The sequence below is a fragment of the Orcinus orca genome, chromosome 1, assembly GCF_937001465.1.
Source record: "Orcinus orca chromosome 1, mOrcOrc1.1, whole genome shotgun sequence".
Classification (NCBI taxonomy): Eukaryota; Metazoa; Chordata; class Mammalia; order Artiodactyla; family Delphinidae; genus Orcinus; species Orcinus orca.
This window is the reverse complement of record NC_064559.1, coordinates 209,052,858-209,064,968: the sequence shown is the minus strand read 5'-3', so window position 1 is coordinate 209,064,968 and position 12,111 is coordinate 209,052,858.

The following is a 12,111-nucleotide window of genomic DNA, read 5'->3' as shown; positions in this document are numbered from 1 at the left end:
GATGCTAGGTAAACCTCTCAGCATCGCCAAGCCCTGAGGGAATCAGCCCGGGTTGGGGATCTCGGCTGAATGGCTTCAATGCTGCAAGCACCTCACCAGGAGCCGTTCATCCTGCCTCACCTCTGGGAACTCAGGTCTTGGACCGCAGGCTGGGTGGGGCGGAGGCCACTGTCCCTTCTGTGCCCTGACATGGAAGCTTCTGGTAGGAGGCACCCAATGAGGCCCCTGAGCAAGTGCCAGGAAATGCCCTAGCACCACGTTCCCCTCACAGGAAGCTGGGAAACCCAGCAGCTACCTCCCATGTAGGGGCAGCTTCGTGGTTCCAGAAATCACTCGCTCCTACATTTGGCGATCTCTGGACAGGCTGTGCTCTGTGCCCTGTGCCAGGGGCTGGCAGTGTGAGCACAGGCAGCATGAGGCCCCTGCCCTCAAGGGCCGGTGACCCAGCGCAGGAGACAGTGCACAGCCAAAGTCATGACTCCTCCTGCACATGGTGAGGGACCCAGCAGTGGGGGAAGAGCACCCGGCTTCTGTCTGCTGCAGCCCTCCAGACCATTCGAGACTCCATCTCAGGCCATCCTGCCTTTGTGCAGCTAAACAGCAAGAGGAACTTTCTTGCTACAATTGCCCAACATTCACACCTGCAGGCGTGGCCAATCGGCACCTAATCTGTGGGAACCGCCAGAGAATGAACCGGTCACAGCAATTCAAATGAACCCCAGAGCTCAGCATCCTTCCCCCCTCAGTGTCTCGGCAAAGGGTCTCTGCCAGGCGTGAGCGTGGACACTGCAAGGGGAGAGGGGCAAGGGGGGCTGGGAGCATCGGAGCCACCACAGGTCACAGGGGAGGGGTCTTGAGGGGGTGCCGGGCCCGGCTGCAGCTGGACACCCACTGCCCTTCCCCTGGGCATCAGTCCTGGTGCCCACTGTGTGACAGGATCCAAAATGGACAGGACAGAGAGCCTCCCTGACCTCAACGCTGTGCCAGGCCAGCCCCCAGGATTCTGAGATGGCTGAGGTACCTGTTCCCTTGAGTATCCCCCCACCTTGCCCCATCCTGCCTGTCACCCAACACCTGTCAGCAGAGGTGAAGCTCAGTCACTATTAATCCAGCAAATGAATGAATGATAAATTGTTCTTTTCCCCACTGAGGTATCAAGTCAAACAGATTTCCAAAATAATTGTTTGAAAACCATCGCAAAACCATCGCAATTGGGGTTCTGCAGGGAAGAGCTGTAATGTGTGACCCCAAACCTGCCTCAGGTGAGGGAGGTTGGTCTGACTGTGTAGCCTTCAGTGGAGAAGGTGCAGGACCTCCCCGGAAGGACTAGGGGCTAGGGAGGGGTCAAGAGGAGGTGTTAAGGAATTTTGGTTCTAACCCAGGACTGGGAGAAAGCCACTGGGTGGTTCTGAGCAAAGGAAGGTCCTGTAGATGGACCATTTGGACCACTTACCTTGAGGTACCACTCTCTGTAGGGCTGCCTCTGTATCCCCCACCCCCATCCAGCTCATTTCAAGCCAGCTGGACGTGAAATGTCCCAAGTTAGGGCCCAGTGTGTGGTCTCTGAAGCAGTCAGGACAGTAAATCTGCTCTCCACATCACGGCCACCAGAGCCCAGGAGGCTCCTCTGCTGGCCGCTTCCTGGTCTTCATCACATCAGCCTCACCTGCCTGCCCTTCCCTGCAACCGCCTTTAGAAGACGTCAAACCTCCACACCTAACCCATTTAAATACGGCAACGCACAACACTCTGTATCACTTCCAGGTTTCACAAGGCACCTACATCATATTTAGCACGTTTCATTTCCAAAGTGACATGAGTCATCAAAGGATGGATTTGGAAACCGACACCAGCTTCAGGGAAGAGCAGATCAAGCAAGGACCACGGATTGGCACGTGGCTTCTTGCACCTGTGGACTCAACCTTCTCTGGCTCCACAATTATTCGGGAAAGGAGAGAGAGGCCGTGCTCACACAGGACTTGGCATTTGGTCTGGATGAAACCAGCATGATGTGGGAGAAAACACACCAGGTCACACCTCGCTAGTGAAGAAACTGCCCAGTTATGCATCTTCGGGGACCATCCGAAGGAGGGCAGGGTAGCATCGTGAGTTCGGTGGCTTCTGTTGGCTAAACGTGAAGGCTAAACTTCATAACATAGTTTGTGTTATAACTTATGGTACTTCTTGAACTGGGGAAGGCCCCCAGAGGGGCTGGAAGTGGATAAGTTACCAAGTATTAATAGTATAGTATTAATACTACAAGAATTAATCCTACGATATGGAGTAGAGGCCAGATGAAACTGAGCAAGTTCGTGCATGTGTGTGTGTGCACAAAAGTGGCTACTGATCTAGAATGATTTAAACATCACAAGGAAATTAAAATTTGCAAAGCTTTCCAATACCACCATTACAAAATCCTAGAGATATTTTTTAAAAGTTAACTTTATGATCAAACCTTTTTTTATCCTAGTAAGAACACAGCACAAAGTGTACCCTCTCAAAAAAAAATTTTAAGTGTACTGTACAGTGTTGTTAACTGTAAGTGTGAGTTGTACAGGTCTCCAAAACTTACCCATCTTGTGTAATTGAAACATTACACCCTTTGTAAAACATCTCCCCATCGCCTGCTCCCAGACATTTGACCTTCTGATGCTCTGAGTCTATTTTAGATTCCACATATAAGAGGGGTCCTGCAGTGTCTGTCCTTCAGTGACTGGTTTACTTCACTCAGGACAATGTCCTCCGGGATAACCCATGTTGTTGCCAATGGCAGGATTCCCTTCCTTTTTTAAGGCTAAATAATATCCCATTGCATGTATATATCACATGCTCACCTGTTCACCCGTCGATGGACACAGGGTTTTTCCATCCCTTAGATGTTGTGAACAGCTTCGCAATGAACATAGGAGAGCAGATACCTCTTCAGGATTCTGAATTCAATTGATTTAAAAGGAAAGGATGTCCTCGCAAGACATTTGTAGGAGCACCTCTGTGTGCAAACCCAGGCACGTGTGCGTGTGCACATATGAGGACGTTCACTGCAGCTGCAGCCCAGCCCATGCTCAGAGGCGGAGGGCCAGGCTTTGACTCACAGGCCAGAGTCCAAACCACCCACGAGAGGAAGCCTATGCCGACCAGTTAGACACAAGGCCCACGTTATCCAACAGAGTCCAGGCGCTCTTGTGGCCCCAGGCGCCGGCTCTGCCTGTGCTGTCCCTGGGCTCCCCTGGCCTCTCTTTGCCCAGGCACTCCTCCCTCTCTGCTTTGCTTTGCCATCCTGTTGCCCCTCTCCATGGTGACTGGCCTCCCTTTTGTCCTCTCCCTCCCATGTTTCTGGCTCACACAATGAGCTTCTCTTCAGCACCAAGGGGGAACCGCCAAGCTGCCCTGACCAGTCTCTCCCTGCAGCCCAGCCTGTCTTCAAACATCCTCCCAGCGCTCCATCTTCCCCCCAAAGTCAGCCATGCTGGTGCTCTGTGGATGATCCCAACTCTGAGGATGGGTCTGGCAGGGCTAAGCAGGAGACATGGGGAGGGTTCTGGAAGCCAAGCCTTGACAGGAGCTCTGGAAAATGTGTTTCCAACACCTGGGTATCCTCTGTAGGTGCACAGCAAGCCCATGTCTGCCTCTCATGCCCTCCTGGTCTTTGCACCTTCCGGGAGGAGGCACAGTATGGGTGTATCACAGGCGAAAGGTTGCTAGCAGGCTACGAAGAGGGGCTGGGGTGTGCAGGGAGCACCTTTATCTCTGACGGCTGGTGCCCTGGAGTCCCACCTGGGACTCTGTTCTTTCAGCAAGAACAGAGTCCCAGGTGGGGTTGCCCTTGGCCTAAGGTCAGACCCACGTTGCTATGACATCCCTGCTCACTAGTCCTTCCCTTTCCGTGTCGGGCAAGACGGAGGACGAGAAATAGAGTTTGTCTGGAGGCCACACCACCCCCACCTCACATCCCATCCACGCATTGGCCAGGACTCTCCGTTCAATGCTTGAGTTCACTCAGAAACAAAGACGAGCACTTCAGAATCATCGGCAACTGTGCCTGTGCTCTGCCTTACAGAGCAGTAGTAGCCTTTGCAGTGAACCTCTCATGCTTTCCAGGGTCAAGTTAAGCACTCATCACCCCGATCTTGCTTCACCCCCATGGTGATCTTTACAGGCAGCTACTGTGTCTATTCCCTGTCTTATCAAAGAGGAAACTGAGGCTCAGAGTGGTCGAATCACTCAGTTCAAGTCAAATCACCCCAAGATGTAGAGGCTTAAAACAGCTGTCATTTGTGAACCCATGATTCTTGGCTTCGCCAGCCGGCCTCTGTCAAGTTATCACAACCAGGGCTAGAAGGAGCAGGGACTCGGGCCATGAACCACCGCCTCCACGCCCTGTCCCCGACACCTGCTGCCCCCGTCGTGCCCTGCAGAGCTGAAACAGCCTTTCCTACCAAAGGGGACCGCGGCCCAGACGGACGACGTGGCGTAAGAACGTTCGTGACTAAACCTGGGCTTGAAATGGCACCTCCTGACTCCCTTCGGCAATATTTTACCCCGACTGCCCTTTGCTGCCCCGCCATGGCCACGATCTCCCCAGCTGCAGGGACCCCAGCAAACCTCTGCCAGTTTCCTTAGAGGCCGTGGGGTGGGGACAGCTGTTTCCCCGACCCCTGTGTTCCCCTCCTCGTCTGCACACATCACCCCCGTCTCCAGGGATGTGAGTCCTGGAACAGGTTTCCCAGGAGAAGTGAACGGGATTGGCCAGGAAGAGAGGAGGGAGAAACCAGCACGTGGGCCAGTGTTGGAGAGAGGGCAGAGCCAGCAGTGACACCAGGACATGCAGCTAAGATTCCGGATGAAACATTTCATGGGCTGCTTAGTGAGAAGCAACCCTTCACCCTTAGAGTCACCCCGAGTGAGCTGCCTGCCACGAGCCCCCCCCCCCAAATTCCTGCTGCCCCATCTCCTCTCAAAAGTCAGGCCCAAGAAGGCTGAGGGAGCCCACAGCACAGCCCATCTGTCCCCTCTCTTCATGGCCTTTGTGGGACCTGGCCTGGCCCATGTCATCAGCCCAGGTCAGAGTTCTGGGTGAGCCCTCAGCAGTGTCCTGCAGGCCTGCTGTCATGTACCCAGTCCCCCACCACTAGCCTGACCCCCGTTGTCGCCCACAGCCTTCACAGTGACCAGCTCCCCAGCCAATAGGCTCCCTTTCATTCAACCATCTCAGTACTTACGGCAGCACTATGGTTCTCTCCTCGGCAGAGAAGGGTCCCCAGTGTGGCATTTCAGCCTCCTCAGAATCTCCCATTGCTCAATGCATCACCCACATGTATGTTGCATGTGCATCTGTCCCAAGGAATCACGTGTGCCCCAAGGATGGGGTACAGTCGGATAAACGTCTCTTGTGTCTGCTCACAGGGCAAATTCTCCAAGATCAGCTTCTGAATCTGAAATGGCTGTACCTTTGGAGATAGTTCTGGAGGAGAGTTTGAAATAAAGCCCACTCTTTGTCACGTGCATCCCTCCACAGCTGTAAATGCCCTTGGGAGCCCAGACCCTGGAAATCTTGTCAATTTTGTCCAGAAAGCAGGAGAGGATTCAGAAAGCTTCCGTAGTTGGTAATGAGGCTGCGGCAACACGGCCCTAAAATGTGGAGGTGGGTTTCACGGAGCAGTTTCTTTCTCCTGCATTTGAAAGTTCAAAGCTGTGTTCCGTCAACTGGACAGCCCTCCCTGCAAGGTGACTGGCAGACCCAAGCTCCTTCTGTCTGCGGCTCCAGCATCCTCAAGGGCCCTCAGCCTGAGGAAGAACAGAGGGGTGGCAGGAACACTGGGCTCTGGAAGTGACAGAGTCCCCGCTCAAGTCTGATGGGTAAGAACCAGCTCCACGGCCATGGGGGATGTGAGGGGACCTGTGTACCTTGTCCTCTTGAAACAGAGCAGGACCCTATGGTCCTTCCCCCACCATGTCCTCCACCTGCGTTTTGTCTGTGGGAAAACTTTAGTCAAAGAATAAGTTTAATCAGAGAAGTGAGAACATACAGGAGCAAAGGAAAACAATCAAATGGGACAAAGCCATAATAGTTTAGTCAGTAAGCAAAGTCAAGGACCTTTAGTTCCTCCTCAAGGGCTACACATCTTATTCTGAGCCGTATCCTGTGAGCTGTTTTACAGGTACTAAAACCCCCACCAGGTGGAAGAAGTTAACCACGTGATGACCAGGCTGTAGCCGTGACATAATCTGCCACAATTCTGAGAACTGGCCTCGGAGAAATGGGAACAGACCGACCCTGGAACTGAACGCCCACTGTGCTTAAAACAATCAAGATGACGCTGATCAGACGACCACAGGACCAATTTCAAGATGACCGTCAGAGCTGACTGGGCTGTTTCTACAGGTAGCCCCTCCCCCTGCCTATAAAAGCTCTTGCCCCCTGGTTGTCAGTGTGGAGGGAGTCGGCCTTGGGACAGGAATCTGCCCCCTCCCCCCACCCCAGGTTGCAAGAGTCCAAAATAAAGCAAACTTTCCTTTCCACCAACCTTGCCTCTTTATTGGCTTTTGGGGGCAAATAACCAGAGCCCACTTTTGGTTACACTCAGAGGAGGTGGCCCCATCCCACGGGCAACTCAACGCTGGGGAGGAGGGAGCACACAGCTCTCCACGGTCCCTGCGGCAGAGAACTACCTGCAAACCCTGCTTAGGATACTGAGTGTGAAGGAGGCCCAGGGCCCTCACGTGGCAAACCACAGACCCTGTGCAGCCCACTGTCAGGGGCGCTGCTCAGAGCAACCGCATCTGCGAGGCCAGGACTTCCCAGGTGTGTGCAGTGCAGTCTCCATGCCCCACCTCTGCAGGAGTCCTGGCTCACCTTGCACGCATGGAACACTGGACGTGCCCCGTCTCTGGAGGTCCTTCTAGACTCAGACTTACCCACCTCCAACACCAGGGAGCTCTGCCTAAACCCGGCCCTTGATTCCCTGGATCAGAAAGTGAGTGCCACGATGGAGGCCCAGGAAACAACCAAACAACCCAGAATCGGTGTGACTTCTCTTTCTCTCCTTATTTGGGGTCTCATCTTCCTCGTCTTCCTTGTCACCTTGCCGTTTTGTTTTCTTGGCCGCTCTCTCCTCTCACACACTTCCCCAAAATATCAAGCACCATATGGGAAACCTCAAAAAAGCATTCCGGGGGAGCTGCCCCCCGCAGTGCGCCTGCCTTCTTGGCCGGGGTGGCTCAGACTCCTCCTTCTTTGGGCAGATATGCTCGCAGCATCTTTACTTCCCTGTCTCGCCTACTTACTTTCAAGGCAGAAAATTCTGGCTGGATCGGGAGTGAGAAGCACATGGTCACAATAAGAGCCTCCATTGCGGGTTTGCATTCAAGTTCTTTTGTTTCACAAGGGTTGTTTTCTGTTTTGTTTTTTTCCATTACTTAAGCTTTAATTGTGTACAAAGTAAACTTTTCAAAACACAGAATAGTAGGTTACAGCATGGAAAACAAATATTAACCATCAGCCCATCATTGACCTTTGGATATATTTCCCTCTTTTTTTTCGCTCCCAGTAGCTTCATGTTAACTTACTCGAAATCATAACGTAGACAGAATTTCATGATATTGTTCACTTAATATTATGTGTGAACATGTTCCAGGCTATATGTCTTCAGCAGCTTTGTTTTTAAAGGTTTCCTCATTTTCCGTGGAGTGGGTGCTATGTCTCAGCCACATCAGCCCAGGTTGGGTGGGGAACACGGAAGCCACTCCAGGTACTCCCACAGGAAGGATTAAATGCAGGAGATTGGGGCCGTCATGGCTATTGGCGGAGCTGAGGAGGAAAGGGCAGAGGGTTGGGTGGACCCTCACACTTGCCATCTGCTCTGCTGGGGGCAGTGTTCCCTCTTCCCTCAACCTAATGCCTTTCCTGGGCAGACCTAACCCAGGACTATGCAAGAAGGGGGTCTAGGAAATGCAGCTCCAGCTCCTCCTCATGGAGTCCAGGAGCAGGAAGGGGGTGTTGGCAGTGCCCACTGGACCACGGACCCCTGCCCCTGACCAATCCTGTACTGTTGGACCCTCAGATTTTTCCAAATTTTCACCAAATCCCTCTCCTCCCACAGCACCATAGGGTGTGTTTCTCCCAAGGTCCTGGGCTCCCACTTCAAAACTTGGACTCCCCCACCCCGGCTGTACACCTCCTTCACACAAGGAGCCCCAGGACCCTGTCATCTTCTTTCCCTGTTTCTCGGGGTTCCAGCCCGCCTGCTCCTGGTCTAGGTGGATGCTCAGCAGGTGCGTTCTTAGAGGTTTCCTCCCAGGACCCAGTGAGTGAGTGTGCACTGCCCAACTCCCTTGGCTTATTGCCCAGAGGCCATGGGGACAGTTTAAGGTCCCCGGGAAAGAACAAGCCCCATGTGGATTGGGGCTCTGCTCACAGGAGGGCATTCTGGGGGCTCTTTCTTTCCCTATGAGGCATGTTGGAAAGTGGGAAGAGAGTGGAGGTGAGGGAGAAGATGAAAGCTAACCGATGGCTGGACCAGCCCGCCATGCACATCACCTATGGTGTCCTTCCCACCAAGGCATTTCCCGCATGGTCCCATCCTCCCCAGTGTATGGAAGAGGCCATGTCTCAGTGCCCCACAGCTTCACAGGCTGTGATCCATTCTGAGAGTTACTTTGAAACTCGGGACTCCAGGCTCTGTGCCAATGGCCTTAGCCCAGCCTATCCTCCTGGTCTCCTTCTCATCTTTCCTGGGATCTAATTGCTCCATCCTGTCCCCAAGTCCTCAGACCCAGGGACAATCTGGCTCCTAGGGATGCTTCCTCATCCGAGATGGTTTTCCTCTGGTCACCTCATTGCTGCCCTGGCATTGCACCCCTTCCCCCTCAGCCCTGACTAAAGCAGCCCCCTCCCCACCAAGTCATTTTCTGTTTCCCACCTCTGTGTTTCTTTCGTTCATACACAATGTGTAATTATCTTGCTTTTCTGTTTAACTCTTCCTCTGTCTGTTTGTCGGTCTCCTCCAGATGGTAAACTCCACGACAGCAAGAATCCTGCTTGTCCTATTCACTGTTGGCCTCCCGAGACCTCACACAGCCCCTTTCCCAGGAAACATTTTTAAAAAGAGAGTGAACTTGTGTTTCTCCCTCAGGCAGCAGCCAACAAGAGTCATGCCATTGGATCTAAAACATTAGAGATGAAATTAGCATTTTGAGGTTTGCTTCCTGGGGTAAAGCTGGCTGGCCCAAGGGGTGACAGAATGACTTACCTGTTGTGATGGGTTGAATTCTGTCCCTCAAATAGTCATATGTTGAAGTCCTAACCCCCAGTACCTCAGTTATTTGTGACCTCACCTGGAAAAAGGGTCATTCAGATGCAATTAGCTGAGATAATAAGCTCATTAGGATGGCCCTGATCCAATATGACTGTTGTCTTTATGAAAAGAGGAAATATGGACACACACCTGCACACAGGGAGCATGCCATGTGTGCAAAGATTCAGGTGATGCTCCTGTAAGTCAAAGGACACTAAGCCTGCAAATCACCACCTTCCAGGAGAGAGACATGGGGCAGATTCTCCCTCAGTAGGAACCAGCCCTGCAGACACCTTGACCTTGGATATCTGGCCTCCAGAACTGTGAGCAATCACTTCTGCTGGTTAAGCCCCCCACTCTATGATACTTTGTAAGGCAGCCTCAGGAAACCTACAGAATCCCACTGGTCCCCAACACACAGGACCTAGTCAGCACCTGGCAGAGACAGCAACTCCTGTCAGCCCAGGGGCATCTCTGCTCTAGGTCCACAGACAGGGCTGGCCCATGCTTCCCGCTATAGCCTGGAGAGAGTTCAGGGTCCCTGGGAGGTAGCAGACTGATGCAGCCCCTTCACCCACCCTCCACCCCCTCCAGAAACTGTATCCCACACCTAGTCTCCTGGGGATGCCTACTGCCTGCCATTCCAGCAAGGTGGTGTGTGCAGTGAGCAGGAAGTGGGCATGATGCCCCCAAAGCCATCCCAGCCATAGTGCCTGCCTTGGACTTTACACCAGGTCCCCAACCATCCCCATCGATCTACATTATCTCTGGTGTAGAGAGATCAGGCTGCCTCCCCGGCCTCAGACAGAAGCTGCTGACCCCTGGGACCTCACACAATTCCTACACAAACTGCTGAGGCAGCATCTCACCCCAGTCATCCCTGATGTATTCATGGAGGCTTCCACCTTTGCTGGAAGTGAGCATCTGGCTCCAGTGGGACTTCTCTTCAGGCCAGAACCCCATTCCAAAAACACAGAGGTCACATCTCTAAACAAGGGATCTGGCAACCCACAGGGTGGAGTGAGAAGAAACAGGGACCCTGAGAATCATGAGGCTTGGACACAACATGAAGCAGAGGTTCATCCTAGCCAGAGGAATGGGCTGGGGTGGCCGTGGCCAGAGGCTATGAATCTCCTCTCCAAGAGGGTTGTAGAGAGCCTTGCTCAGAGACAAGTGTCTGGAGACGATGGCCAAATATCACCCGGATGCCCCGAACCCCTGGTTGTTATTCCATCCAATTTAATGTGAAACCAGGGTCCTACATGGACAAAGCAGGGAGATCAGGAGACATGAATGAGTTTAAGCACGAGAAGTACTAAAAACATGCAAGCGTGTAATGAGCACTCCTAACATCAACTTATTAGAGCACCAACATCCTCCCCATCCTGAAAGGCCAGCTTGAGTACCACACCAGGCAAACCCTCCTGGATGCCTGCCAGGAGTATCTCACTTCCCCCACACCTCTTGCCCCCACCTTTGTTCGTCCTACAATTGCCCCTCCTCTAACTCCACCATTAGACCATGAGCAACAGGATGATGACAATAACAAGGATAATAATAACTATAATCTGTTCATCAAGAAATATCAGCGAAGGGCCTGATTAGCACACGGCTCCATTCTAAGCCCAGGGGTGTGGCAATGGGTGGGACAGGCATGCTTCCTGCCCTCCCATAGCCCTCCCATTCCAGTAACAGAATTAATAATAAGAGCAGCTGGCATTAACAGAGCCCTTACTGCATGCTAGGCATTGTATTTATAGCTATGCTTTGTGTATCGTCTCAATGAATTTTCAGAACCACCCTACGGTGATCAGAGGTGCTATCATCACCCTCATTCTACAGATGAGGTAGTTGAAACCCAGAAAGGTTAAGAAATTTGCCAAGGTCACACACCGGGGGAACAGCTGGGACAGGAAGGGCTGGGAGCAATTGCCACCAGCTGGCAATGTTTAGAGCAGGAATCATATGTCATTCTCCTGGTGGCCTCACTGGGTGTTCACAGAGAGGTACTTCGGGTATTTTATGGAGTAACCAGAAGCCCTCATCCTTGCTGTGGCTTTGGTGTCAATTCCCAAGGCTGACACAGCCCCTCCCGGGAAAGACTGCGAGCAGCCCAGGAGCAGGATGAACGTTGAGGCCAGGCTGCAGAACCAGAGATTCATGCTTCCTTAGCATTTGCACATTTCCTCCGAGGAGCTTACACAGGCATTTGGGTTGATAAACCTGAAAAATCTCTAGAAAGCATCTGATTAATGCATTTTCCCAAGTAGAATATTTTAGTAGTTGCTATTCAAGCAACAGAAAAGTTGAGAAAGCTTTTATTGCAAATGATGCAGGGACAGATAGAGATCCACACAGGGCTGCTTCTCCCAGGCGCTGGCTCTATCGAGCTCACCTATTGACATCCATTAACGTTCTTTCAGCTATAAAAAAAAAAAAAAAAAAAAAACTGCATCTTATTCTAAAGGAATCTGGGCATTGAATTACAGAGCCAGAGTAATTGCCCGTAGTCATTGTCATGGAAAATGGCAGAAATCACAATGAGTCACAGGGTGGTGGAAAGGCAACTGTTTAGTGACGATAATTCTGTAAGGATAATTTCATTAATGGAAGTGGGAGACAGCATTTGTGCCAGTGAATACTGTATACATATATATAAATATCCATGGACAGCGCCTAGTGTTTAAAAACGACTGCATGCAAATGGGGAGGCATGTGTTTGCCTTTCTAATGAATGCCCAAGCTCTGAATGGTAAAGCACCATTCAGAAGTGATTTGTGATAATCACACAGAGGAGAAATCCATTCGGTGAAAGGAG